This window comes from Galeopterus variegatus, unplaced genomic scaffold (assembly GCF_000696425.1).
Source record: "Galeopterus variegatus unplaced genomic scaffold, G_variegatus-3.0.2 Scaffold12339, whole genome shotgun sequence".
NCBI classification, from domain to species: Eukaryota; Metazoa; Chordata; class Mammalia; order Dermoptera; family Cynocephalidae; genus Galeopterus; species Galeopterus variegatus.
Genome location: NW_007738450.1, coordinates 2,442 through 10,947, shown reverse-complemented (window position 1 = coordinate 10,947; position 8,506 = coordinate 2,442). Strand labels below are relative to the sequence as shown.

The following is an 8,506-nucleotide window of genomic DNA, read 5'->3' as shown; positions in this document are numbered from 1 at the left end:
TTTGTTGGCCATTTGTATATCTTCCTTAGAGAAATGTCTATTTAGCTCTTTTGCCCATTTTTTGATTGGATTGCTTGTTTTTTTCTTGTAAAGTTGTTTGAGTTCCTTATATATTCTGGATATTAATCCTTTGTCAGATGTATATTTTGCAAATATTTTCTCCCAATCTGTTGGGTGTCTTTTAGCTCTCTTAATTGTTTCTTTTGCTGTACAGAAACTTTTTAGTTTGATATAATCCCATTTGCTTATTTTTCCTTTGGTTGCCCGTGCTTTTGGGGTCATATTCATGAAGTCCGCGTCAGGTCCTATTTGCTGAAGGGTTTCTCCTATGTTTTCTTTAATAAGTTTTATTGTTTCAGGGTGTATATTTAAATCCTTCATCCATTTTGAGTTGATTTTAGTATATGGTGAGAGGTATGGGTCTAGTTTCATTCTCCGGTAGAGTATTCTTGGCTGGCAATCTTTGTCTTTTAGTATTTTGAATATCTCATCCCATTCCTTTCTAGCTTTTATGGTTTGTGATGAGAAGTCTGATGTTAGCCTGATTGGGGCTCCCTTATAGTTGATTTGACACTTCTCTCTTGCAGCTTTTAAGATTCTCTCTTTGTCTTTGAATTTTGCCAGTTTGACTATAACCTGTCTTGGAGAAGCCCTTTTTGGGTTGAATACGTTTGGAGATCGTTGAGCTTCCTGGATCTGAAGATCTGTGATTTTTCCTATGCCTGGGAAGTTTTCTGCCACTATTTTGTTGAATATGTTTTCCATACATTCTCCTTTATCCTCCCCTTCTGGAATACCCATGACTCGAATATTTGAGCGCTTAAGGTTGTCTAATATCTCTCTCAGATTTTTTTCAATGTCTTTGATACTTTTTTCTTTTTTTTTGTCTGCTTGTGTTATTTCAAAAAGCCCATCTTCAAGTTCAGAGGTTCTCTCTTCAACTTCCATTAGCCTGCTGGTTAAACTTTCCATTGTGTTTTTTATTTCGCTGAATAACTTCTTTAGTTCGGCAAGTTCTGCCACAATTTTTTTAGGACATTGATTTCCTTGTACATTTCCTCTTTCAGGTCCTGTATACTTTTCCTTGTTTCATCATGCTGTCTAGCTGAGTTTTCTTGTATCTAATTCAATTTCTTTAGAATTATCACTTGAAATTCCTTGTCATTCATTTCAAGGGCTCCTTGTTCTATAGGATCTAGAGTTTGAGATTTATTAACTTTTGGTGGTGTACTTTCTTGGTGTTTTGTGTTTCTGGTATCTTTTTTTGGATGTTTATTCATTTTGGCAGGGGGTTTCACTGTGCACAGGTTTTACCCTGTTCCCTGCTCTGTGCGCTCTTGACTAGGCTGGGGCATGTCTTCTGCAGCCCCTGCTCAGCACCACCCTGCCCAGGAGGTCTTTCAGGTTTCTACTAGTCACTCTGGGTGGCTTTGCAGCACTGTATAGGGCTTTCTCAGGACTAATCACCTTCCTCCTGTTATTGCAGTTATCTGTGTGCTTGTCTTATCTCCCACACTGGAGCATGAGCTCCTTGGGGGAGGAGCCCGCAGCACACATTTCCTCTTTGAATACCCCCTTCGTGGACCGACTCCAGTGCCTGCCTGCGGTCAGCTCTCCAGCAAGTTCTAGCAAGCTCGGGAGTGCACCGATCACACTTTTCCTAATCAGAAATCGGTTAGGAGTTTTTCTGAACTGATGGCCGCAGAGACGGTATCTGCCTCCCTGTAACAGGAAGTTTACCGGGGGCAGAGCCCAGGGTGTGGTGGAGGGATAATCTGCCCGGCCTGCTCTTCCCTGATCTCCCAACGCTGGCTGGTTTTATCCCCGCCACTAGCCCCGCCAGAGAATCACAGGGGGGATGGGATGGGAGGCCAGCCCACAGGCCCCGGGAGGCCCCGTGTGGGGGCAAGGAAGTGGGAAGGCTCAGTGAGGAGCCTAGCCGGGTGAAGCCCGCCTACTCCACTCCCAACTGAGAAAATGGAGGCAGCCCTGGGCCGGTGACTGGCCCAGTGGGGTAGGCGGAAGCCGAACAGGCGTCTGCTCCACAAGCAGGGCTGGGCTGGGGGTCGCTCACAGAGCTGAGCCTGCTGAGCGGCTCCCTCTCCATTTCCGTGTTGTTGCAGTCTCAGTTCTCAGCCACTGCTGCCTCGGACTGCTCTATCAGTCTGTAGTGCGTGTCTCAGGTGCTCCCAGGAATCCTCTTTTATGCCGGCCCTAAACCTCGAGTCTGTAGTTGCTTTTTTATAGTTGCAGATTAGTTGATCAAAGACTTATTCATTTTTTGTTGCTCTTGTAAATGCAAGTAGCACTCTGGCAGCACAGCACACACCTCTCAGGCTCATGCCGTCTTCTGGTGACCCTGCTCCTGACCCATCGCCATCTTGACTCCCTAAGAAGTATTTAAAATCATTTCAATTCCCATTCCAATGTATATGGAAAGTTCCAATGACCTACCGAAGAGTTCTGTGAATTCCCTGGAGCACATTTTCTCATTATTATGTTTGCCAAGGACTTCTTGCTTCAGCTCAATTCTTGTGCTTTGCTCTGAGTCTTGTGACTGTTTCTTTTTTTCTCTGGTGTCAATTATGGGAGTTTGTTGATTTCTACACACAAAATAATCAATCACATAAAGCCCATGGAGTGAACTTTGTATCTATCACTAATATCACTGAAACAGAATTACCTGGGAAATTTAATATCTAAAGCTTACTCACTGGCATACAGTGAATGTTATAACATCCCCTCTCCTTTTTGTATATGGAGTCGCTGATGAGTCAAATTTAAGCTCACCAAATACTGGAACATAGTATTGTTCCAACTCAAGGTCAGGCCACTGGCCTTTCCAATGTTATTCTCTAAAATTCTGATGTTATCTCAAAAAAATTAGCACAATTTATTGTAATTGAAAGAATTTACTTGTCTTTTTCTAAAAGCACCTGCCCCTCCCCCAAAACACACACCTCGATTTTAAGATCCTTGCAGGTAGGAGCCATGGCTTTTCACTGTGGTGTCACCAGCTCTTTGACTTTGCCAGACACCTTGTAGGTGGTTATGCTTCTTTGAGGGATGAATAAACAAATGGACAAATTGTGTTTGGGACTCTTTCAGGTGAAAATGGGAGGACGGAAGATGGCAAGAGATGAAGAAGCTGCCTGTGGTAAGGACATTTCTCTATAATGCACATTTGCCCCCCTAGTTTGAGCTGAGGGTAATGAGGAGAGTGGGGCTTACTCACACTGAATAGAGGTAAGTCCCAGAGGTGTCTTGACCCTGGGATAAAACAGCAAGAACCCTGAGATCTGCACTTCCGCTGGATCTCTGCCTTTGCCCTGCTGTGAGCTGTTCAGTTCTTTGACTTGCCTGCCCTTTGGTTCCCACAGTATAAGATGATGATAACAAACCTCCTCTGACCTCCACAGAAGAGGATGCAGAGGGTGTCAAATCATGTACCTGAGCAGACAGGATTTGCCAGGTAGAATGTGTTAGAGAAGAAGAGTGGGGATTTAAATGGGTATTCCGTCTAGGCAGCAGGATTAAGAGACGGGGAGGAGAGGGAAACGGAGGGAAAGAGGGAGTGAGGGAAGATGGAAAGGTCTTAAAGAACCTCTCGACATCCCCTGGAGAAGTCACCCTGCATTATCATTTTTGTTTTTGCAGAAGACGCTTAATACTTAGGGAGATGAAGCAACTTCCCAAGGTTACACAATCAGCACAGGGTGAGGTTGTGATTCAAGCCAGGGTGTCTGGACTGCAGATCGTCCCAGGCGGTCTTGCGCCCACCCCCCTTTCTTCTGTGGGACGGTATCTGGTATCGGGAGAGTGTTGAAGAGTTCATTGAAGTCACCAAATATAAAACGGTTCTGCATGTGTGTGGGTGACCAGAGATAATGTCAGACAAGTAATGGCCTGAAATTATGACGGAGCATTTTCTGAAATGCTCAGCAGTCGCTGGTGCATCTGCAGGTGCATGTAGAAAATCCAACTACAGAAGGAAAAAACGGAGATGCACCGCCCTGGAAGCTCAAATCTCTGTCCTTCCCCTCCCTTTTTTTCCCCTAAAGGCAAGAAGATTCCAGTTCCCAAGGGAAAGCTGGTTTAACTCATGTAAGATAATAAATATTGTGTTCCACAGGTTCAGAAGAGGACGCCCAGACCCTGCAGGAGCCCAGGCTGAGGCTCATCCTGGTGGGGAAAACAGGTGCAGGGAAGACCGCCACAGGGAACAGCATCCTGGGACAGAGACGGTTCCTCTCAATTCTCAGGGCCACGTCTGTGACCAGAACCTGCACCTTGGCCAGCGGGAGGTGGGCCAAGTGGCACGTGGAAATCATTGACACCCCAGACATTTTTAGACCCGGAGTGCGTGGAGAGACGCCGCTGCTACCTACTCTCCACCCCCGCGCCCCACGCGCTGCTCCTGCTGACCCAGCTGGGCCGCTACACCACGCAGGACCAGCAGGCGGTGAGGAAGGTGCAGGAGCTGTTCGTTCGGGGAGGGCGTCCTGGAGCGGACAGTTGTCGTCTTCACCAGGAGGGAGGACCTGGCCGGGGGCTGTCTGCAGGATTACGTGCGCTGCACGGAGAACCGCGCCCTGAGGGAGCTGGTGGCCACGTGCGGGGGCCGCGTCTGCGTCTTTGACAACCGCGCCACCTGCAGGGAGCAGGAGGCGCAGGTGCAGCAGCTGCTGGCACTGACCGAGGGGCTGCTGAGGGCGCACGGGGGCGCCCACTACACCAACGAGGCGTACGGGCTGGCGGAGGCGATGCTCTGGGCAGACCCCGAGGAGCGGCTGCGGACGGTGCCGCGGAGGTGGCGGCCCGCGTGCGGGGACCGCGGTGGGTTGGGCGGCTGGCCGCGCTGTGGGAGTGGCACAAGTCCCTGGGGAACCGCTGGAGGCTGGGTGTGGCCGTCCTGCTGGGGGGCGCGATCCTGCTTTACGTGCTGCTCTGCAGGCGCCGAGGGTCCCAGGCTTTTGGTGACATGAGTGACACATAGTCCAGGTCTCAACACCTGCAGGAAATGGCAGGAGAGGAAAGGAAGCCTTGAAGCTGGAGGGGGAAACTAACACTTTATTCCAAAGGACTCCTGCAGTTTCAGACATAGATTCAATGACACAAACCTTTGAGCACTGCATCAATTTTGTAAAGGATTGTAAAGGCTTAAACACTTTTTAAGTTTTCAACTCTCACGTTTAACTATATGTATGCAGTTTTTAAATAAGTTTGTCTACATTAAAAACTTCCTTCAACATTTTCGTAGTCTTGGTGCATTTTTCTCTCTTGAAAAATAAGGAAACGACTGGTAGCTTGTGGGGACGAATTCCATGGCACAGGGAAAACAAGCATTTTTATATAAAGCATTTTTTTTTAAAATTTAGAGTGACCCTAATTAATAATTTTCTCGTTCCTATGCATGGGTAGATACGTTCCTTTTATTGTCACCAATGAAAGAGATGCCAGCGTTATACGTGTTCATGTTTACTTCTGATACATTGTGTATTAGTACAATGATTTTACTCCCAAAAAGATACACGTAACTATACTGAAAATAACACAGTTCCCAATTTTCTAAGCACGAATTCTGGTCATGTCTCCCCAAAATGAAGTAGGATGTTGGGAAAATAACATGCCACGTCTTCAGTGTGGTTATTCGGATCAAGCCGCTCTGGGACAGTGGAGAAGAGGGACAAGGGCAGGTGCACGGCCTGAGAGCCGCAGACACCTGAGCACGGGCCGGCACAGCAGCAGCAGCAGGTCCTACAGGGATGTGCCATCCACGAAAGTTCTCGAACACCACATCATTAGAACATCGGATGCTGCCTGGTTATGCAAATCGAACACCACAGTATTTCTTTATTCCTATTTCTGAGCGTCATGAGAACCCTTCAAGGGGAGTCAGTGTCTGTAAATCAGACAACTCCTAGTTAGGAGGTGCAGGCGCAAGGTGGCAGCCACGCTGGAGAGCCCCAGTCAGGACGAGGGGGAGAAAGGGAGTCGTGCACGGGCGCCCTAGGGTGCTGGCCAGCCCCAGGTGGGAAAGGTGGGGTCTGTGCTCATGCGCACCAATGCTGTGTCCTGCAAAGGGCCGCAGGCTTAGGGTGGGTGTGGGCGTGGACGGAAAGGTTGAGGGCGGTGGTGGCCATTGCAGTGAGTTAGGCTCTGTGAAGGGTGATTGGAGAAAAATCCATTCGGAATTCGCGCCTTCAGCTTCCTTAGCCCTGCTGGGCACAGCGAGGGTCCCCAGGGAGGGAAGGCTTCCTTTGATGAAGCTGGAGGGGGCACCGGGGAGGGGCTGGTGTTGGTGGGACCGGCAACCGGATTGCAAACCTCGGTGTTGCTCCCGTGCCTCGCTCAGCCAGTGAGCGGGAACCGGTCTGTATGTGGGATCCGAACCCTCGGGCGGGAGCGCCACCGCGCTTCCCAAGGGGCGCACTATCCAGTGCGCCACCGGGCCGGCCCTGTTAGCCTGCCGGTCTTTAATTTTTACATTGTCTCATGTACTGTATGTCCGCACGCGACCTCCAATGTTTGTCTACTTATGGTTTCTGTCTCGTTTGTAAATGCGAATGTATTTTTTTAATTAAAAAATGTATTATGGTTTTTACATTCTCTTGTGGACCTTAGCGTGTGGATAGCTACAGCTGGGTCAAAGGCAGGCTTGAGCTCTGTGAGTAAAATGCGCTATTTTGGGTACGGCTTGGGCTGGGGAAGGGGCACAGCGGAGCGAGCAGATGCGCGGCGTGGCCCGCAGGCTTGTGTTTGAGAACCAGTGCCTGTGTGCTTGCCCTGGCACTGTCCACAAGAGGGGATCAGGTGTTTCTTGAAATGTATACGTTAATATTAATCTTTATAGTTTTCATGTATAATGAAATAATATGGATGAACACTTTGTAGATTAAATTACTTAAGGATACGATACAGAAACCAAACATCTGAGAGGGAACATTTTGTAATAAATATCCCATATTATTGTGTGTTTACAGAGTTGGGGACTAGCAGAAATAGAAAGCAGGATATGATTAGATGTCAGATACATTTACTAAGTGCAATCAAAGACGTATTTGTTTTCTAAAACAACGCTACTTTCTAATCTCCAGGTCTAGAAAAAGGCAAGTCAGCGCATTATAATAATAAAGTGTGAAAGACTCCTCATTTTATTTTATCTTTTTAAATATAATTTACTATTACACATGTACTATAAGATTGATCATAAAACAACAGGAACAGGAAACAGAAGCTGTAGAAATATTAGTGTAAAAATTATGCTAATCGTTGACTGCTTAATATCCCATGATATTACAAGTTAATGAGGTTTGACTTGTGTCTTGATGAACTTATCTGCTCAGGTCTCACTTTGGCTAAGATTCTACGCTAGGTCTGGAAAGATACATATTTAGACCACAGAGATCGAATTCTATTCTGAAGAAACATCTTTGTTAAATAAGATCGTAAATCTCCAAATAATGTAAAACTGCAAGACTGAGTTTAGAAGTACTTTTGCTCTGGAGAATTCATGCCTTTTGAGTACATTTCACAATACAAAAATGACTATGATGCTTTTTTGTTATTCTTTATATTACTGAGTTTTTCAAAATTTCCTGGCCATGTTTTGACATTTGGCTATTCACAGAATTTTCTTAGACAGCTGCCATAGTAGGATAATGACTACACAAAGAATGGCACTAAATTCTCAATTATTTACCAGTTGGCTTGGAATGAGGAGACAAGTTTGGGTGCTTGATGATTATTACTGCAAAAATATTGTAATGATAATGGCAGATGTTTATATAAAATGCAAAGGGGGGACTAAATGACATCACCAATGTGATTCTCAAAATGAGCGATTGTCTTTGAATTTGAATCGTATATTATTAGAGAACTTAAACAGTTTTCCCTTACAGTCAAAAACATTTCTTTAGAGATTTTCTTTTTCAGATACTTTGATTATGACCTTTTCATCTTTATATTCCCACNCGATCAACAAACGTTTGGAAAATGAATGCTGAAATTGACTTTCCTGTACTCCTTTATACTAAGTTCCTAGTTACGAGACTTTGACAATTTTCTCATTTCTCTGCCATGGGTAACAGAAAATTCTTTTTGCAAGCATGTCATTGTATTAATGGTATTCTCCTGCTCTAAGAAAATCTACTGCCCTTCAAACCCTCAAAGGTACCATATTTCCAGCCTTTTCTGTGCATTCTATCCTTTTCTCCTACTATAGAACAGCTGTATCCATGATTACACCCAGTAAAGTCTTCCTTTAGGCTGTGGCTTAAAGGACTACCCCCACCCTCCCACAATAGCTCAAGGTTAGGGTCCTGACCTCACTTATGTAATTTGAGTGATTTGATACCATAAATCAATTTTATATTTAAATAGCAGCATAAAACAGCACCACCTTCTGTAGGAAATGTTTTCTTGCTAACTTTAACCAGGCACATGATCAAAATAATATCCAGTATCTCAAAAATTGTATATCCACGTGAATAGATATTCATTTCAA

At 45.6% G+C, this 8,506-nt stretch overlaps 1 pseudogene; it reads left to right on the top strand.

Moving 5' to 3' along the window:
• Window positions 1-3,112: 3,112 nt before the first annotated feature.
• On the top strand, window positions 3,113-4,996 carry LOC103611056 (annotated as a pseudogene).
• The last annotated feature ends 3,510 nt before the right edge of the window (window positions 4,997-8,506 follow it).